The 21,527-nt window shown below is 43.2% G+C and overlaps 1 protein-coding gene across 3 annotated transcripts in view; it reads right to left on the bottom strand.

Moving 5' to 3' along the window:
- PDLIM1 (PDZ and LIM domain 1) overlaps positions 1–21,527 on the bottom strand; it is a 98,461-nt gene that overhangs the window by 37,807 nt on the left and 39,127 nt on the right. The gene's annotated exons all lie outside the window — the stretch shown is intronic.

Raw genomic sequence — 21,527 nt, 5'->3', positions numbered from 1 at the left:
TGGTATAAATATCAAAATGGCCCTTGGCAGAAAAAACATTCCCCACCCCTGCTCTAGACTAACTATAAGCTGTCCAGTTGGGTGCTATCTTTGGCTTAACAACCAAGTTGGAGCGAGAAACTAACCTCTATGAAATCCCATCTACAATATGCGTACAAAGACGCAGGTGGAAGACCGGCGTAACCGGACATGCAGCGAATCTTTATAAACCGCAGCATGTCTATTTATCTTGCAGAGACACTCCGGCTCCACAAGATAAATAACCCAGTCTATGGATAGCATGCGGTGATTCCACATGTGTTCAATGAACACATGCGGAATCACTGCGCGTACAAAAGGGGGCAGTGCTTTGGGGTGGAGCCGGGTTTCCGCTGCGTCCAAAGCGCTGAATATCCGGACCGTGGACACATACCCTTAACCCTTTTCCTACATTGGACGTAATATTCCCTCCATGTGACCTAAGTTCCAAGGATGGAATATTACGTCACAGGCGATCAGCGGCGCTCACGGGGGGAGCACTGCTGATCACGGCCAAGTGTGAGCTGATATGGCCACAGGGGCCTTCGGGGTCCTGCAGGGAGGAGTCTTCCTCACTGCCTGCTGAGAGCCGATCTGACACAGCGCTGTTCTAAGTGTCAGATCGGCGATCTGACAAAAGACAGTGATGTGCCCCTCGGGACAATATAAGTAAAAAAAAAAAAAAAACACATGTAAAAATAAAAGAAAAATCACAAAATAAATTTTTTAAAAAATATTCCCTAATAAATTCTGTTTTTTCTTAAAAAAAAAAAAAAAAAAAAAAGAAGTACACATATTTAGTATCGACCCACCCTATAAAATTATCCCACTAGTTAACCCCTTTAGGCCTGTTTCACACTTCAGTTTTTTGTGTCAGTTAAGGTGCGCCAAAATGGCGGAAAGCGGATCCGTTGCTAAACTGATGTGAACGGATGCCACCGGACCGTTTTTTTGACGGATCCGATGAATGAAGATTTTTAAAGGAACCGTAGCCCAGGGAAGAGAGAGAAAGAGAGAGAGAAAGAGAGAGAGAAAGAGAGAGAGAAAGAGAGAGAGAAAGAGAGAGAGAAAGAGAGAGAGAAAGAGAGAGAGAAAGAGAGAGAGAAAGAGAGAGAGAAAGAGAGAGAGAAAGAAAGAGAGAAAGAGAGAGAGAAAGAGAGAGAGAAAGAGAGAGAGAAAGAGAGAGAGAAAGAAAGAAAGAGAGAAAGAAAGAAAGAGAGAAAGAGAGAGAGAGAATTTTTTCCGCCCGCCAGAAATGATTTCAGGGTTAAATTTCCGGCTGACTTCCTTCCTCCGGGCATGCGCACTCTAAAATGCGGATCCTGCAGCCAAAAAAACGTTGCATGGTCCGTCCGGGCATGTCGGCGGACGCAAAAAATTTGGCGGATCCGCAAAAAAACAGATCCAACGGATGGCCATCCGTCAAGATCCGCCGGTAATGCAACTCAATGGGGAAAAAACATCCGCCAAAAAAAATGGCGAATCCGTTTTTTTTTTTTTTAAAAAACGGCGGATTTTGACTGATTGTCAAAAATGGAAGTGTGAAACAGGCCTTAGCGAACCCTTAAAAAGAAAAAAAAAAAAAAAAGCAGAAAACAATGCTTTATTATCATACCGCCGAACAAAAAGTGCAATAACGCGCGATCAAAAAGACAGATATGAATAAACATGTTACCACTGAAAACGTCATCTTGTCCCGCAAAAAACGAGCTGCCACACAGCGTCATCAGCGAAAAAATTAAAAAGTTAAAGCTCGCAGAATAAAGTGATCCAAAAACAATTATTTTTTATATAAAATTGTTTTTATTGCATAAAAGCGACAAAACGTAAAAAAAGACAAATGAGGTATCGCTGTAATCGTACTGACCCGAAGAATAAAACCGCCTTATCAATTTTACCGCACGCGGAACGTTGTAAACGCACCCCCCAAAAGAAATTTATGAATTTCCCCATGGTGGGACGATTAAAGGATTATCTTATGAAACGCTGGTTTTTGTTCATTCTGCGTCCCAAAAATCGGAATAAAAAGCGATCAAAACATGTAACGAGCCCGAAAATGGCACCAATAAAAACGTCAACTCGTCTCGCAAAAAGTAAGACCTCACATGACTCGGTGAGTCAAAATATGGAAAAATTATAGCTCTCAAAATGTGGTGATGGCAAAAACTATTTTTACAATAAAAAGCGTCTTTTAACGTGTGACAGCTGCCAAACATAAAAACCCGCTATAAATAGTAAATTAAACCCCCCGTTATCACCCCCTTAGTTAGGGAAAAATAATAAAATTAAAAAAAAAGTATTTATTTCCACTTTCCCATTAGGGTAAGGGTTAGGGCTAGGGTTAGGTCTAGGGCTGAGATTAGGGTTAGGGGTGTGTTGGGGTTAGGGTTGGAGTTAGAATTGGGGGGTTTCCACTGTTTTGGTACATCAGGGGCTCTCCAAACGCAACATGGCGTTTGATCTCAATTCCAGCCAAAAAAGTCAAATGGCGCTGCTACCCTTCCGAGCTCTGCCATGCGCCCAAATAGTGGTTTACCCCCACATATGGGGTATCAGCGTACTCAGGACAAATTGCACAATAACTTTTTGGGTCCTGTTTCCTTGGGAAAATAAAAATTGGGGGTGAAAAGATCATTTTTGTGGAAAAAATATGATTTTTTTAATTCTACGGCTGTACGTTATAAACTTCTGTGAAGCCCCTGGGGGGTTCAAAGTGCTCACCACATATCTAGATAAGTTCCTTGGGGGGTCTAGTTTCCAAAATGGGGTCACTTGTGGGGGGTTTCCACATCAGTGGCTCTCCAAACGTGACATGGCGCCTGATCTCAATTCCAGCCAATTTTGTGTTGAAAAAGTCAAACGGCACTCATTCCCTTCCGAGCTCTGCCATGCGTTAAAACAGTGGTTCCCCCCCACATATCAGGTAAAAGCGTACTCAGGACAAATTGCACAATATCTTTTGCAGTACAATTTCTCCTGTTACCCTTGGTAAAATAAAAAAATAAAACATTGGACCTGAAGTAATTTTTTTTGTGAAAAAAAGTTAAATGTTCATTTTGTTTAAACATTCAAAAAATTCCTGTGAAGCACCTGAAGGGTTAATAAATTTCTTGAATGTGGTTTTGAGCACCTTGAGGGGTGCAGTTTCTAGAATGGTGTCACTTTTGGGTATTTTCTATCATATAGACCAGGGTTTCCCAACTCCAGTCCTCAAGGCACACCAACAGATCATGTTTTCAGGATTTCCTTTGTATTGCACAGGTGAAGCAATTATCACCTGAGCAATACTAAGGAAATCCTGAAAACATGATCTGTTGGTGTGCCTTGAGGACTGGAGTTGGGAAACCCTGATATAGACCCCTCAAAGTGACTTCAAATGTGATGTGGTCCGTAAAAATAAAATGGTGTTGCAAAAATGAGAAATCGCTGGTCAACTTTTAACCCTTATAACTTCCTAACAAAAAAAAAAAATTTGGTTCCAAAATTGTGGTGATGTGAAGTAAACATGTGGGAAATGTTATTTATTAAGTTTTTTGCGTGCCATATCTGTGATTTAAGGGCATAAAAATTCAAAGTTGGAAAATTGTGAAATTTTCGCCAAATTTCCACTTTTTTTCACAAATAAAAGCAAGTTATAGCAATGAAATTTTACCACTAACATGAAGTACAATATGTCACGAGAAAACATTGTCAGAATCACCAGGATCCATGGAAGCGTTCCAGAGTTATGACCTCATAAAGGGACAGTGGTCAGAATTGTAAAAATTGGCCTGGGCATTAACGTGCAAACCACCCTTGAGAGTAAAGGGGTTAAAGCTGAGAAGCATAAAGTCAAATCTTCGTTTGCTATGGCAGAATTGCAACAACATTTTGCTCCTTTATTTCTCTAAGGCTACTTTCACACATCAGGTTTTCGGCGTCAGGCGCGATCCGGCGTTGTGCCGGAACGCCAGATCCGGCAAATGTTTTGTAAAACCTGATGTGACGGATCCGGTTTTCTGCCGGATCCGTCTTGTTCTTGACAGACAAAACCGGATCCGTCTCATCCGGTTCATCCGTTTTTCTATCCGTTTTTCGACGGATTACGCCGGATCCGGTTTTTAAAATTGACCCTTGTGGCCTTCCGAACGGGATTGGCTACTGGAAAACTATATATAGCATGTTCCTACAGCCCTTCTTTGACAGATTGTAGAGGAGAAAGTGCAGGTTGGAGAGAAGAGCAAGTTACTGGCGAAGATGGATGTTGTGATTGGAAATATTTTGAAGAATTTGGCGGATTTTATAGCGGAGGCGAATCGTTTGAGGGTGATTGTTCTGGAGAAGGAGAGAGTGAGACAGCAGCACATCAGGCACCGTAGACGACGTTTGTGGATCCACCCCATCACAGCCAAGAGAATGACGCGTGGGGTCTATTCTACACTCTGCATGGACCTTCGACGAAACCCGGATAAATTTTTTGGATATGTTCGGATGAAAATGGAGAATTATGATTACTTGGTGGAGCACATTGCACACCTCATAAGAAAAGCGGACACCTATTGCCGCTTCTCTGTTTCACCCGCAGAGCGTCTGATGGTGACTTTAAGGTAAGCCACATTTATTGGATGTGATCGCATCAGAGCACACTTTCACTGCAATCTTGTTGGTGGTAGTTTGTATCTCCAAGTGTTATAGCGGAGTTTTGGTATGTAATGCTGTGATTTAAAACTAATTTATTGTTTTTTAATTCCCCACAGATTTCTTGCAACTGGAGAATCCCTTTCGTCACTGCATTTCCAGTACAGACTCGGGATTTCCACCATATCTGGAATAGTGAAGTACACATGCCGTGCACTGTGGGACTCCTTAGCTGAAGAGTTTTTACCAGAGCCCACAACAGAGAGGTGGATTGAAATTGCTGACAAGTTTCAACAGATATGTCAGTTTCCCAACTGCTTGGGCGCTGTGGACGGGAAACATATCCGCATTGTAAAGCCAGCGGGATCGGAATATTTCAATTACAAGAAATATTTTTCAATTGTCCTCATGGCCATCGCTGACGCGGAATACAAATTTATTGCTGTTGATATTGGGGCCTATGGCCGCTCCAATGACTCTCAAGTTTTCAAACTGTCTGCCATGGGGCGTAAACTGTATGGAAACACCTTCCAGTTCCCACCACCTAGACCGCTGCCGCAAACATCTGGTCCACCTATGCCATTTGTCTGTTTAGGGGATGAAGCCTTCCAGCTGTCAGAACACCTTTTGAAACCGTACTCTAGCAGAGGATTGACAAGACCAAAACGCATTTTTAATTACCGCCTCACAAGAGCAAGAAGAATGGTTGAATGTACCTTTGGTATTCTGACAGCCAAATGGCGGGTCCTATTGACTGCGATCAACCTCAAGACAGAAACTGTGGACGAGGTGATCAAAGCTTGCGTGGTACTCCACAATTTTGTTACCTGCAAGGAACCCATTTCCATTGAGGACACCTCTGAAGAAACCACCTTGCAAGATTACCATGACATTACCACTAGAAGTTCTGTGACGGTTTCAGTAATGAGGGACAATTTTGCACTATACTTTATGTCACCTCAAGGCAGAGTACACTGGCAGGATGACAGAGTGTGAAAGATTTGTGCCCTTAACCAAAATTGTGTACCTTCTGTACCAACAGTATACACCTTTGCCAACCAAAGTTGGCTATCTTGTCATGGTCTTACTATTTTTAGCTTTAGGCCACAGGTGTGTACCTGGTTGTGTTTTATGCAAAGTATTTCACCTTTTAACAAAAGTTGTGTACATTGTTAGGAAATCACCAACAATAAACACAACTTTTTAGGTGAAATACTTTGCTTCAAACACAACCAGGAACACAACTGTGGCAAAAAGCTAAAATTTACCCACAGTTATATACCTGGTTTTGAATACCTTTTTACATTTTAAATACCCTGTATTTAACCTTTTTTTTAAACATATTTCGCCGCAGAAAGAAATTACAGACAACCAGTGTAAACAATAATTTAACTTTTATTTAAAATATTTTTTTTTTTGTAAACTGTTTTTAAAGTTAAAAAAACTTTTTTAATAAAGGTTTGAAACCAACTGGGCATTTTTATTACAAAACACATCATAAATCTGTGTAGTGTGCGGTGGAAATACTGCTGGAGGGGCTGCGGGACACTTCGACAATGGGAGTGTGGAGAGAGGACTGGGATCGTGGTGGGGAAGGAACAGTTAGAGGTGATGGTGTGGAAAAAGCTACAGAATGGGTGGACATGTGGGAGGCAGAAGAGGTGGTGGGCGGTGGAGTGGAGGGTTGGGCAGGGACTGTAGGAGCAGATGATGTTGATGGAAAGTGGTACGGGGAAGGAGTTTGGTACGGGGAAGGAGTTTGGTACGGGGAAGGAGTTTGGTACGGGGAAGGAGTTTGGTACGGGGAAGGAGTTTGGTACGGGGAAGGAGTTTGGTACGGGGAAGGAGTTTGGTACGGGGCAGGTTGCTGGAAGTGGGGAGATGTCTGGTACTGGGGAGGTTGCTGGTACTGGGGAGGTTGCTGGTATGTAATAGGAGGGGGAGGATGGAAAGTGGCTGGAGGGGGTGCAGATGTAATAGGAGGGGGAGGATGGAAAGTGGCTGGAGGGGGTGCAGATGTAATAGGAGGGGGAGGATGGAAAGTGGCTGGAGGGGGTGCAGGTGGAGGAACTACAGTGGTGGGAGGTGGAGGTTGGGAGGTAACCTGCTGTAGAGCACCGTGGCACGAATGCATTACATGCATCTGCTGGGTAGGAGATAGTGTTGCCATGCGCTCCACAACAGACCTGAAAAAGGTGTGGTTTGGCGAAGATCTTGCTTCTGAATGCATGGTTTGCAGAAGCGTCTTCACCTCCAGAATGCTGGAGTTGATCTGCTGAAAGCCTGCGGAGATTTGCTCTGACAAGACTTTGAGACAGTTCTGGAAAGATGCATTCAGATGCAAGAACTCTGGCGCATAACTCTTTTCCTGACCCCTCTGCCGCTGCCACCCAGTACCCGCAGGTGTACTAGAGGTGGCAGAGGCAGAAGGGTGGGGTAAAGGGAAAGCGATCTCCTCACCAGCAGCTTCATGTAATGTAGGCGGCCACGATGATCCTGTGCTGGTGGATGGGACAGATGGGTCGAATGTGTGGGAAGGCTGGGAAGGTGCAGATGTACCGGGGCGGTCGAAGTGTCCCTCGGTGCCAGTCTCCTCAGGGATCGCCTCAGAAGGGTCCAATCGTGCAGGCTCCCGAGTGCTGCTCACCGTGCTGTGGAATAAAGAGAAAGAAAAACAATTAAAATCGTGACATGGTATGGCCCTGGCTGAAAAAAAAAAGTTACATCTACACATTTTTTTGTCACATGTGGTGTGTAATATTTACCTTCTGGTGAGCATTGTATCCCGGAGGAACGACAGGGCTCGTGCGTACTTGTACTTGCTCCTGCGTCCTCCAGATCCACTCGGGGCCCGCATCTCTTTATTGAACTCCTTCTTGAAACGATCCTTCACAGACCGCCACCGCTTCACAATTCTCTCCCCTGAAACGAGAAAGGACAAAGTGGTTAGTATACAACATCAGTGTTTCCCAAACTCCAGTCCTCATGGTCCCCAGGGGTCATGTTTTCAGGATTTCCAAAGTAAATAGAAATCCTGAACACATGATCCGTGGGGACCACGAGGACTGGAGTTCGGGAAACACTGGTTTAAATCAAGCAACCGGTACTGTATATACTTACGCTCTTTAATCTGGGCCCGAGCTTCGAGGTCCTCCCAGCGGTCCACAAGGAGCAGATTTCCTCCCAGAGTCGTCGGGTAACGATAAGGTCAGCGTGGCGGCGGTCAGCCATATTCCAGAGCGGCTCCCTTTCTCTGACGAGATCGATGAGGTGGTCCACATCGATTCCTCCATCCTCACCGTCAGAGTCGGGAGCACGCTGTGAAGGCTGTTAAAGAAAAAGACAAAAATAACATAATTAGCCTCCACAAAAGAAATGAAATAAAAAGTGCAAAAAAACAAAGCAAAAATATTTATACTTACACGCTGGTGACCGCCGCGTTGCTGTCGCCGACGACCCTGGGAGGCACTGCGAGGACCTCTTGGCCGAGCACCAGATTGGGAAGACTAGAGAAGAAAACAAAAAATGTTATGTCTTTGGATGTAGGCATTTGTTTGCTGTGTGTGGTCTGCAGAACATTGTTTTCTATGTGTTGTGTGTAGTGTGATGTTGTGTTTCTGCGTTTGATGCAAAAAACTTACCAATTGTGAGCCCACTCCAGGTGTCTGTCCACCCCTTCCTTCTTCTTCTGGGAGCTCCTCTTCATCTTGTGATTCCTGTTTTGAAATAAAAGGCAATGAATAGACATATATTACAGAGATGATGGATTTTGGAAATAAAAACTTACCGTCAAACGCTGACGATGCGAGGGAGGGCTCCCAGAAGAAGATGTGCTGTCTTCCTGCTGGCCAGACTCCATGGCTGTGGGTGGTGTTCCTGCTGCTGCCATTGCTGCTGCTGCTGCTGCATCTATTGGGCGGCTGTTGAATAAAGAGAAACAAAGAGCCAATGAATATCTTGATATTCCATAGCCCTAGTTTGGAGGAATGGGGGATTTGATAATTACCGTCTCTCATCTGCTGCTGGACTCCCCTCCCGTTGTTCAGCATGCTGCTCCATTTGGGGTGGTGCTGATGGTGCTGCTGCAGATGTCTGCTGCCTTCTCCTGCTCCTGGTTCTTGGCTTGGGTGTCATGTTGGGTGTGGCTGAGGGTCCCACTGTCTTGCTTTTATATATGTCTTGTGGGCAGAGCTACTGAGCATGCTCAGACCAAAAAAACCGGATCCAGCCACCGGATCCGGCTGTCGCCGGATCAGGCGCATTGCGGCGCTCATAGGCTTTCATTGTATGAAAAAGCCGGACACGCCGGAGACAAAAAATGTTACAGTAGCCGTTTTTTTCCAGACGCCGGATCGCGTCACATTGCCGGATCCGGCGAAAATCGGATGAAACGCATGGCCATCCGGCTCGATCCGGCTCTAATGCAAGTCAATGGGGGGGAAACCGGATCCGGCATTGCATTTCTCCGGATCCGGTTTTTGTCAAAAGCGCCGGATCGCGCCTGACGGCGAAAACCTGATGTGTGAAAGAGGCCTTAATACAGCAGACATAAAACATTGCCTTGGAGAGACCAAGCCCAGTTTTCTTGTCACTTTCCAAATGGTTAAAAGTCAAAAGGCTTTTTGTTGCATTTTTATGTCCTAGTTTACACCAACTCTTTAAGTGATCTGCGTGATGAATGCAGACCAGTTCTCCCCAGTGTATTAATTTTTAATTTGTTCCTTATTACTATCTTATAAAAGAACCTTGTTATTATTTGTATTTTTTTGTATACAACATATTTTTGTTACCATCACATTATACATTTTATTTCTATAGCGCCGACATATTCCGCAGCACTTTACATTTCAGAGGGGATTTGTACAGACGATAGACATTACAGCATAACAATAATCCCATAGATCATGAAGATAACCAGCATCCATACGCTCTATTAGGCCCTATGAATATCACAGAGCGGAATGTCCTCGGTGAGATCCCCCAGGAGTTAGAACCGAGAGACAATCTGTCATCTGAATGGTCGCCATGTAACATTAAAAAAATCAACAGTTTGTTAGGGTTGTCGGTTCCCACATGAAAATGGCAGCAGACCTCTCATTTAAGCACATTTAGAAACGGAGGAGTTTCTGAGCATTCCAGGTGCACAACTTATATTTAGTGTTTTAATGTATTTTTTGTCTTCTGAGTTCGTGTTAGTTTGTGTTTCACAAGCGTTCCTTCCAAGAATGACAAGTAATGGGAACGGGAAAGATAAGATACCGATGTTAACATTCAAAAACATAAGCCAGTGTGATAAATGACAGGATGTCTTGGAATCTAAAAGGAAAAAAATATTACTCACTATAACGGCTTATTTATTATATCTGACTTGTGCCAAGAAATAAACAGATGTTCTGAAATTTCATGAGAAAAAATTACATTAGTTACTGCTTGGAAAGTCCTAAATGGGGACTCTACATTTTTTAAATAGGAAATATAAAATGAATAAAAAAAGTAGAGACATTCTCCTGGTTGCCTTTCTTAATAGTTTCCTACAAATAAACATAGGTCATGCCACATGGTGCAGTGGGTATGATGTCCTTGTAATTATTTGACAGTCATTAGCATGGACCTTCCATTTGACAGGGCCACTTTTAAAGGGGTTTCCAGGGACTTTAACTTTGTTGGCCTATCCTGTCTAATTGGTCGGGGGTGCTACACCCGAAACCCCCATGGAACAGCTATTCCTGATGTTGCCGGCGGCCGGAACTTCACAACTCAGTTCTGGCGACTGTATACTGGCCGTAGCTAGGCACTGCATATCCATCCCTATTAAAAATAATAAGAGTGTAGTACCCAGCCGTGGCCACTATTCGGTCGATGGAGCTGTGCTGTGCAGCTTCGCAACTGAGTAGATCCTGCCGCCAACTCCGGGAACTGCTGATCGACGCGAGTTCCTATGAGACAATTGGTGACTTATCCTAAGGCTCAGTCATCAATATTAATGTCCCGTACAACCCCTTTAAAAGGACCCCTCAGCTCTCCTGTCATTTCAGATATGGACATTTTTCATTTTTGCACTTTAGTTTTTGTCTGCTCTATGTGCCAAAAGCTTATATATTTAAAAATGTTTCCAACTCCGCTATATGAGGTCTTGCTTTCTTTGTGGCACCACCTGTAGTTTTGAATTATACCATTCATTTATTCATTCAAGTGAGGTGAAACAGTGAAAACTAACCCCGCAATTCCAACAATTTTTTTCCCTTTTTTTTTAACAGTGTTCATCACTTGTTAAAAAAAAAGGAAAAAAAAAATAGTAAGAGGGTTCTCCAGGTCCGTATGATGACAGTAATGCTACACTGGAGGGCGCGTCCCGGAGAGGATGTCACACGCCGGGAGTTGCGGGATCGCATCTGCACATGTGAAAAGTAATTTTATGATAACGGACATGTACATAAGGTCAGAGCAGATATGCAGCCACATTCACTTATCCCCCAAGTCGAAGCTAACGCGAAACGTGCGTCGGGTACCGGGACACCAGAAGGTCGTATGTTTTATTTACACTTTTATCTGGGGTGGATTGTATGCAGGGGTAGTGGTAGCAGCATGCTATATTGGTCCTATGGACTATGAATTTAGGCACTAATGCCAGTATGGAGCACGCTGACCACTTCACTCTGTGTACATAAATTTACCTATTAATATACTTCTGGGCACTTCTTGGCCTAAATAATAGTAACACAGTTGTTCATCTTATGTGTGTATTTTGCCCTATGGGCAGTGGAACTTTATATTAACCTTTCAGAGGTTTGCCATCTCCTCTATTGTGGAGATGAAAAACCGCAGGGCAAAACCGCAGAGCAATCCGCAGGTAAAACCGCAGGTCTTTTGACCTGCAGATTTACCTGCGGATTTTACAAAATCTGCGTGGCCAAATCCGCAGCGTGTGCACATACCCTAACTCATCGCAAAGGATCGGATAAAACTCTGAAGTACAAAGCAGGTCTTCCATTTTTCATACATTTTCAGCAATTCCGCAAAGGCAGAGTAGGATCCGAAAAAAATGCTTCTTCTACCAACTTAATTTTCCAGGTCAGAAAGAACAGTGTTCCCCAACTATAATGATCACTGAGGGTCTGATAATTGGAAATTAACCCCTTCGATACAACAAGGTGCAAGCACCAGAAGTCGGATAACTAGTGGCTTAGACTTTTTTTTTCTTTTGCTAGTTCCAAACAAAATTGTTTGAAACGATCTACAGTAATTTATTTAACCCCTTAATAACGGAGCTTTTTTTCGGTTTGGCGTATTCGTTTTTCGCTCCCCCTCTTCCCAGAGCCATAACTTTTTTATTTTTCCGTCAATATGGCTACGTGAGGGCTTATTTTTCGTGGGACAAGTTGTACTTTTGAACGACACTATTGGTTTTACCATGTCGTGTAACAGAAAACAGGAAAAAATTCAAAGAGCGGTGAAATTGCAAATAAAAGTGCAATCCCACACTTGTTTTTTGTTTGGCTTTTTTGCTAGGTTCACTAAATGCTAACACTGACCTGCCATTATGATTCACCAGGTCATTACGAGTTCACAGACACCAAACATGTCTAGGTTCTTTTTTATCTAAGTGTTGAAAAAAAATTCCGTTTGCTAAGAAAAAAAAAAAAATTGCGCCATTTTCCGAGACCCGTAGCGTCCCCATTTTTCATGATCTCGGGTTGGGTGAGGGCTTATTTTTTGCACGCCGAGCTGCCATTTTTAACAATACCACTTTTGTGCAGATACATTCTTTTGATAGACCGTTATTGCATTTTAATGCAATGTCACGGCGACTAAAAAACGTAATTATGGCGTTTCTAATTTTTTCTCGCTACGCCGTTTAGCTATCAGGTTCAACCTTTTTTTATTGAAGTTTTGGCATGCTTCAAGAGCCTCCGTGGGAGGCTAGAAGCTGCCACAACTTGATCCGGATCTGCTACATAGAGGCGATGCTCAGATCGCCTCTATGTAGCAGAATTACAGCATTGCTATGAGCACCGACCACCGGGTGGCGCTCATAGCAATCCGGCATCAACAACCATAGAGGTCTCCAGGAGGCGTCTGGTTGTTATGCCGATGAACCGATGACTGAGGTCAGCGGTGAGCGCATTTTAGGCCCGATGGCCGGGAGCGCTTGTTAAATGCCGCTGTCAGGGTTTGACAGCGGCATTTAATTAGTTAATAGGTGCGGGTGGATCGCGATTCCACCCGCGTCTTTTGCAGGCACATGTCAGCTGTTCAATACAGCTGACATGTCCCGGCTTTGATGCAGGCTCAGCGCCGAATCCCACATCAAAGCGGGGATGCTGCCATCGGACATACTATTCTGTCCGATAGCAGTATAATGTAATAATGTTCATATTGATTGGTGTATAAAGTCGATTTGTAGAAGTAAATTATTTCATCAGATTAAACCGATATTAAAGCAAGGATTAAGCAAGTCGTTTGATTAGTGTCTTCGATTACGATGAGTTATTGAGTCAGTAATCGGACCCAACTCACGGTCTGTGCAGCGCTCTCCTGGCTTCTTTCCATTCTATTACGGTGTGGCTTTCTCTGCCTCTTGCAGGTTACACCTTTATTACACTCAAATAAAAATCTTTTGCTTCACCGAAACGGTGACAATCCCTGAACAAACACCACTTGGCAGACATCTAGACAATACTAGAAACTATTACACTGTGTTATTACGTGCATAAAACCATAGCAACAACAGGAAAAGATTTTTTACAGATGTAGAATGGAATGCAACATGCAAACCAGACTGCTTACAGTACATCTCATATAGCCAAGAAGTCCAGTGCTGACCATACACATCAGAGGGTTGTTGGCCGAATCATGCTTCTGGTTGGCACACAGCCATCTCTCCCACAAACACAAGCGCTCGCTCAGCCGGGCATTCCTATGTTCTTTATGAGAAAGCTATCAATTGACATCTCTCCCGTCCATCAGTCAGCTAGCACCCCCAAACAAATTAGACCATCGGCCGAACCCATCACGGTGCGGAGACACATCCATTTTTTAAAACGGATTTTTGTGTATAGTCAGTGAAATTCCATGGGACCATGTGATATCTGAGAAAAAAAAAAAAAAAAAAATGGACAGCATATTGGAATGTCAACCTTATTTATAAATGCAGCCTTAGACTGGCTACACACATCAGAGTTTCATGGTCCATGTATAGACCACAATTTCTGTACCGGCTTCAGGTCTCCTGACCCAAATTCAACAGCTTCATAATTGTATGAGGCTGCCAAATTCGAGACAGGAGCCCTGCGACTAATCTGGAAATTGCATATACAGTACAGTATGTACAAGACTGGAGTGGATCACAGGGGAACAGGCGAGATACCCGGAGGGCCCACATACCTCCTATACGAGCAGTAATTGGCACAATATACTTGATTCACCATGTAGAGATAAAGGCAGCATCTCATCATTCATTTAAATAAATCACTTCACTTTATTATTATATAGAAGTATACAGGGTCGGACTAGAGCACCGGGACATCGGACAATTCCCCGGCGGGCTCCCAAGCAGGATGTGGAGGAGGCCTGCTGGTTTCCACTGAATGTCAGTGCGCCCACGCAGGCAACATCTGAAAGTGAGATAGGAGAGGAGGGACAACTGTCAGACGAGCGGGGGCGCCATTCTCGTCATCTTAGGGTGCCAACCTCTGCATCTAGGTAGGCATTCAGATAGGTGTGTATCTAGAGTCAGATCACTCATTTATGCACACCGGCCGGGTGAGAATAATGTTCTTGTTGAGCACACGAATATCACCGATTCAGGGATTAGGGACATTTTTGATGCTAAGGTTTTTTTTTTTTCCTTCATTTTTTTGAGGTCTTGAGTCTCAAGGGCTACTCTCTGCGTTTGTATAATTTTTGAAGCAGAGGTGGTATTTAGCCAGATGTTTTTTTTACTGGCAATATTAGTAGGCTAGTCGGTGCAATATCCTTTACCCCTAGAAACATTTGTGTAGCCCTTTGGTACATATTTTTCATGTATTTAGGCATGTCTATGTCGGGGTCATCTATTATCCTACTTTTACTGAACTTAATAAAAGTTATATTTTAATAGGGGTTTTTTTTTAGTAAGCTTTTGATTTTCACCCTGTTGCATTTGATGTTGTGTAAGAACAACACATGAAAGTGACCTCGATAGGCGCACGGACTTCAACCGCCGGCCTCTGATAGGTCGGCGGCCATTTTAGCACGACCTGAAGGGAGAGGACGCTGCGCATCGCCTGGAGCACAGGCAGGCAAGATGATTTTTTGTTCCTTCTTATGTGCATGTGGCATGATGTAGGGCAAGGATGGAGGACCAAGGACGTAGGTGCCCAAGATGGTAGACATTATTAATTAGAGGGGCCAGGTTGAGGGACTTATTTACTATATGGAGTCCAAAAAAGGAACCTACTAGTGATGAGCGAACGTGCTCGGATAACGTTTTATCCAAGCATGCTCAGGTGTTATCTGAGCATCTGGGAGTGCTCATATATTGTGTTCAAGTCCCTGAGGTTACATGATTTGCAGGTGTTAGACAGCCTGAACACATATGGGAATTACCTGTTTGTTAGGGAAGCAAGTTCGCTCATCACTAGAGCCTACATAATTAGTTTATAGTGGCAAGTGGACGGACATAATTAATGTAGAGGTCAATTAGGGAAAATTATTGTCATTATGTAGTGTGCTTTTTAGAATACGGTTTTCCATGGGGAGAACAAAAGGGAGGTCCCGGTACTGTGCAAGGCGGCACTATATCGCCTTTTTTTGTCATCTGGCATAGTGTATAAGTAGGGGAATAAGTGGGGAAATGAGCTTTAGCAGCGATCAGCTCTTGGTAACTTATTTTCTGCAGAAACAAGACCTGGCTGGAAGAAGTAATGGCGATCTGTGCCAGATGAAGAAGAAAGCATAGATGAAGGACTTCAAATACAGACGTCACTGATAAATCAGTGTATTCCGTGCACACGCACACTATATACTGAGCTCCTGTGTATAATGTTACTGGTGATCCCTGTATTACCTGAACCCTATATAAAGAACTACTGTGTATATTCCCATTGGTGAGTCACTGTATTACACTATACATTGTATGCTATATACAGAGCTCCTGTGTATAATGTAACCAATGGTAACAGCAGTGTTGGTATAGTGGTTTTTATTAATGATCAGCAATGTAATATTCGGCCACCATGTCGTAATATATTGTCCGGTCATGGTGTGGCGGTATTTATTCCTATATGTGGTATTATTTGGTCACTATGTGGTCTGGTCCCAATTTGATGGTATTTCTCCGTTGTACAGTATATGGTGTTATTTGATCACTATGTGATGGTAATATGTGGTCTGGTCACGGTGTGGAGGTATTTGTCCCTTGTATGTGGAATTAATTGGTCGCTTTATGCTGGCAATATGTAGTCCAGTCATGGTGTGATGCCATTTCTCCCTTGTATTTGGTATTATTGATCTTGCAATAGTGGACCGTGTTGTGTATGACAGTCAATTGTTCTTGCTGGTATTAATTAGGAGAAGATTATTTCCATTAGGCCAGGATCACACATGCGAGAAACTCGGCCGAGTCTAGCATGTTAATACCCAGCACTGCCACCAGCACTCAGGAGTGGAGCGTGTGGCTGCATGTATTGCTATGTGGCCGCATGCTCTGATCCGAGTGCTGGCGGCAGTGCTGGGTATTAACATGCGAGACTCGTCCGAGTTTCTCGCATGTGTGATCCCGGCCTTAGTGAGTAAATACGGTACTTGTAACAAGATGCACTTACAGGGCTTCTCAGATGAAACAAGTAATTACCTCAACACAGAATAAGTGATAACTAATTGATTACAGGGGGTCTGACTGCTGGGACCCTCACTGATCAGCAGAACGTGGAGCTTTTATCCCCATTAGTCTGGAGCAGTATGTGCAACCACTGATCCAGTCATTTACACTGTGGCTGCGAGAACTGCGCTTTCTGAAATCCCCAAAGACGATTAATGTAGCTGCTGTCAGACATCCCGCCTGCCGCTCCATTTTAAAATGGGGATAAATGTGTCCTGTCAACCTGTAAAACTTCCCAATTCTTCCGATCGGTGCAGTTGCCAATGGTCGGACCCAAACGATCAATAAGTTATCACTTATCCTGTGGAGTCCATGGATCGGTGCGTTTTAACCAAAGAAACCCATCATGTAAGCTACTGTAATTGTACATCCCAGTTATTGTGTGTGCACAGTAGATGAGCAAGAGCCGCCAGGGATAGCAGGTATTTGCATATAGCTGTAGCGTGGGCCCCTAGGGTCAATTCCACCTGGGGGCCTCAGACACCCTAGATTGAAGCTGGAAGTATAGGCACATCAGTGAATGAGTTTAATGTAACATTGGCATGTAGCTGAACGGTGGGCCCTTGGCACATCAGTCACTGTATACGTATAGGCGTTTACAGAGTTTCTCACTTGTATACAGGTTACGAGAACCTCTGGAAGATTCTTTGCATCAGTCTGTTCACCAAGCTGTGCTCTATGTCTGGGCTAATACAATGCTACAGAATTTCAGCTCTGAGCAGAAACATCAGCACTCAGATAATGGGAGAATGAACTGTTTTACTTGGGACATACAGCAACCATTATCTACACCCTCACAACATGGAAGAGAACCGACCACAAACCAGAGAAGTCTTACAATACAGCACAGAGAGGATCCGCATGCACGGTCTTCTTAAAGGGAACCTGTCATCTGATTCCTGCTTCCCAAATCACGGCTGTGTGATTGATCTGGAGTTTTTCAGTGAAAATGTGGTTAGACTAGACTAGTCCAGTGCTGTCCTCAGCCGGCGTCTCCCCGCACCTCTCTTGGTGACCGATAGGTCTCTTGCTATGGGAGAAATATGTTTAATCACCTCTAGTAGCAATGGGAAAAAAGTCATCCAGGACTACTGTGACTACCGTACCCTTCCGGATTCTCTAACGCCATCTTCTCTGAAACGCTCGAGTATTTAAGAGAAAGTAATAAACCTGGCTGCAAATGTGCGGCCAGACTTTGACTTATGGGCCTGTGGTTTGAGCAAGATGAATTAGCTGACAGGTTCCCTTTATCATAATCCCTCCAAGCATAAGCCTGCAGCTGTTGTATACTCCACTATTCTATATGTACACTAGGACAAGTTCCTTTTCAGCTAATAAACATGGCAGCACGGTGGCTCAGTGGTTAGCACTGCAGCCTTGCAGCGCTGGAGTCCTGAGTGCGAATCCCACCAAGGACAACATCTGCAAGGAGTTTGTATGTTCTCCCTGTGTTCGCCTGGGTTTCCTACCACACGCCAAAGACATACTAATAGGGAATTTAGATTGTGAGCCCCATCGGGGACAGTGATGATAATGTGTGCTAACTGTAAAGCGCTGCGGAATATGTTAGCTCTATATAAAAATAAAGATTATTATTATTATTATTATTAACTGTTAAGCAGACTGGAGCACGGTAGGAAGACCAATGTAATCATAAAGCAAACAGTCCCTGGATTACTTATTCACCTGATTGCATGTAATGGTTGTATAGTTTGTTATTTTAACACATTTGCTGTCCCTAGCTTGTTTTTAATAAATCCGTGAGAATCCCTTTAAGATACAAGGCACATCTACATTATTTCTGGGATTGTGCCGTCATGTAGTGCTTTGTCTGCCTGAATCACTGTCTGGATTATTACATGCAGTGTAATAGGTTACATGGCTGAAAATCTTTAGAAAAATTGTCTTCATAGCGCTGACTTGCTGATTTTTGTTTCGTCAGGTCATGGACTCTGCCGCCTTTGTCTCTAGGGCGTAAGTGAGTAATAAGTAACAGATCATGGTGAGCTACTAATACAACGCCCATCATATTAGTTGAGGAAAGGATGAATTGCTGCAGCAATTGATGACCTTAGTTAATGATTTATGCAAATAATGATGACGCTCATGACTTGCTCATTTATTTCACTTTACATTCTGGTTCTACTCGTATCCTTTTCCTGTACTACTTATCGAAATATTTAGCAAATCCTCACTTTTCATGATGCGGCTAGAAAGATACAGGTCCTTCTCACAAAATTAGAATATCATCAAAAAGTTAATTTATTTCAGCTCTTCAATACAAAAAGTGAAACTCATATTATATAGAGTCATTACAGACAGAGTGATCTATTTCAGGTGTTTATTTCTGTTAATGATTATGGCTTACAGCCAATGAAAACCCAAAAGTCATTATCTCAGTAAATTAGAATACTTTATAACATCAGCTTGAAAAAATGATTTTAAAATCCAAAATGTTGGCCTACTGAAAAGTATATTCAGTAAATGCACTCAACACTTGGTCGGGGCTCCTTTGTCATCAATTACTGCATCAATGTGGCATGGCATGGAGGCGATCAGCCTGGGACACTGCTGAGGTGTTATGGAAGCCCAGGTTGCTTTGATAGCAGCCTTCAGCTCATCTGCATTGTTGGGTCTGGTGTCTCTCATCTTCCTCTTGACAATACCGAATCTATGGGGTTAAGGTCAAGCGAGTTTGCTGGCCAATCAAGCACAGTGATACTGTTGTTTGTAAACCAGGTATTAGTACTTTTGGCAGTGTGGACAGGTGCCAAGTTCTGCTGGAGAATGACATTTCCATCTCCAATAAGCTTGCTGGCAGAGGGAAGCATGAAGTGCTCTAAAATTTCCTGGTAGACGGCTGCTCTGATATTGGTCTTGATAAAACACAATGGACCTACACCAGCAGATGACATGGCTCCCCAAACCATTGCTGATTGTGGAAACTTCACACTAGACCTCAAGCAGCTTGGATTGTGGCCTCTCCACTCTTCCTCCAGACTCTGGGACTTTGATTTGCAAATGAAATGCAAAATTTACTTTTATCTAAAAACACCTTGGACCACTGAGCAACAGTTCAGTTCTTTTTCTCCTTGACCAAGGTAAGACGCTTCTGGCGTTGTCTATTGGTCATGAGTGGTTTGACACAAGGAATGTGACACTTGTAGCCCATGTCCTGGATACGCCTGTGTGTGGTGGCTCTTGAAGCAATGACTCCAGCAGCAGTCCACTCCTTGTGAATCTCCCCCAAATACTTGAATGACCTTTCCTTAATCTTTTCAAGGCTGTGGTTATCCTGGATGCTTGTGCACCTTTTCCTACCACAATTTTTCCTTCCACTCAATTTTCCATTAATATACTTGGATGCAGCGCTCTGTGAACAGCCAGCTTATTTAGCAATGACCTTTTGTGACTCACTCTCCTTGTGGAGTGTGTCAGTGACTGCCTTCTGGACATCTATCAAGTCAGCAGTCTTCCCCATGATTGTGGAGCTACTGAAACAGACTAAGGGGCCTTTTTAAAAACACTTAGGAAGTCTTTGCAGGTGTTTTTTGTTAATTATTCTAATTTACTGAGAGAATGACTTTTGGGCTTTCATTGGCTGTAAGCCATAATCATCAACATTAACAGAAATAAACACTTTTAGGCTATGTGCACACGTATGCAGAAAATTTCTGCATAAAAACCGGACTCCTTCCCAGAAAACGTGCGTTTTTGCTGCGATTTTTGCACATTTTTTACCGCCCGTCCCCAGACACATAGAAAATAGCTAGAAATGTGGAATTTTCCGTGAAATTAATGAGCATTCTGCATTTTTTTACCATGAAGCGTTTTTTTCGTGGAAAAAAAAAGCATCAATATGCACAAAAAGTGCAAAATGCATTAAAATGAATGGGAAGCTTCTTTTAAGCGTTTTTTTTAACTGATTTTTTGGTAAATCCGCGAGAAAAACGTGAAAAAAACGCTGTGTGTGAACACAGCCTAAAGATCACTCTGTTTGTAATGACTAATATACGAGTTTAACTTTTTGTATTGAAGAACTGAAATAAATTAACTTTTTCAAGCTACTATAATTAAGGCTACTTTTACACTTACCGCTTTTTTTGCTGTCCGTTATTGCAGGCCGTATCGCCGCATTTTATACGGTCTGCTGCAATAACGAAACGCAAAAAAGCTTGCGGATCGCCGTTTTTCATTTTTCCAATACTATCTAAATAGAATTTTTGCGGGCCGATTTTGCAGACCCATAGAAATCTATTAGGGCGGCAAAATCGGCCCACAAAAACACGGTAAGCGTAAAAGCAGCCTTAGTGAGAAGCACCTGTAAATGTGATCGCACTTGACATGTCCATTTTAGTAAATACATGTAATTTCCCAAGAAATAGCAGTTCTGTAAATGATTTTCGAAAAATTCAGCATTTTTGGGTATGTGCACATGATTCGGAGTTGCTGCACATTTGACGCTGCGTACTTTTGCAACGTCAAACCTCCAGCATCCAGATGTTACAGCATAGTGGATGAGATTTCAAGGAATCCCATATCCACTATGCGTCCACACATGCCCGAAGCTCACCTGCAGAGATGGACATGCAGCGCTTCTTTCCAGACTGCAGCATGTCAGTTTCTCTTGCAGAGACACTGATCTCCCCAACAGAAATTACATCAATAGAATGTATTGAATGCAGTAAATCAGCACGATTCAGTGATCACATGCGGATTCACCTGCGTTCAACAGACGGTAGAGCTTTGGACACACCGAACATGCTCTGCATCCAAAGCGCTGCTACTGCCGGATCGTGTGCACCTGGCCTTACAGTTCCTCTGTTGTACCTCTTACAAATTTATGAATAAATTAGGTTTTATTTTTCCCCTTGAGCAATGTGTCAGTACACAGGCCCAATATTGTAAGAAAGGGTGCTCCAAAATGGTTATTTCATGGGGAATGCAAGTATTTGCTAATACAGGCACATCAGGAATGGTGATGGATAATTTTTAATCTGTCCAAAAATTTTGTCACTGATCATTTCCTACT

Source organism: Dendrobates tinctorius, unplaced genomic scaffold, assembly GCF_039654945.1.
Source record: "Dendrobates tinctorius isolate UK_male_01 unplaced genomic scaffold, ASM3965494v1 ptg000089l, whole genome shotgun sequence".
In the NCBI taxonomy this organism is placed as follows: domain Eukaryota; kingdom Metazoa; phylum Chordata; class Amphibia; order Anura; family Dendrobatidae; genus Dendrobates; species Dendrobates tinctorius.
The sequence above is the reverse complement of the archived record's forward strand: the minus strand, read 5'-3'. Positions and strand labels throughout refer to the sequence as shown.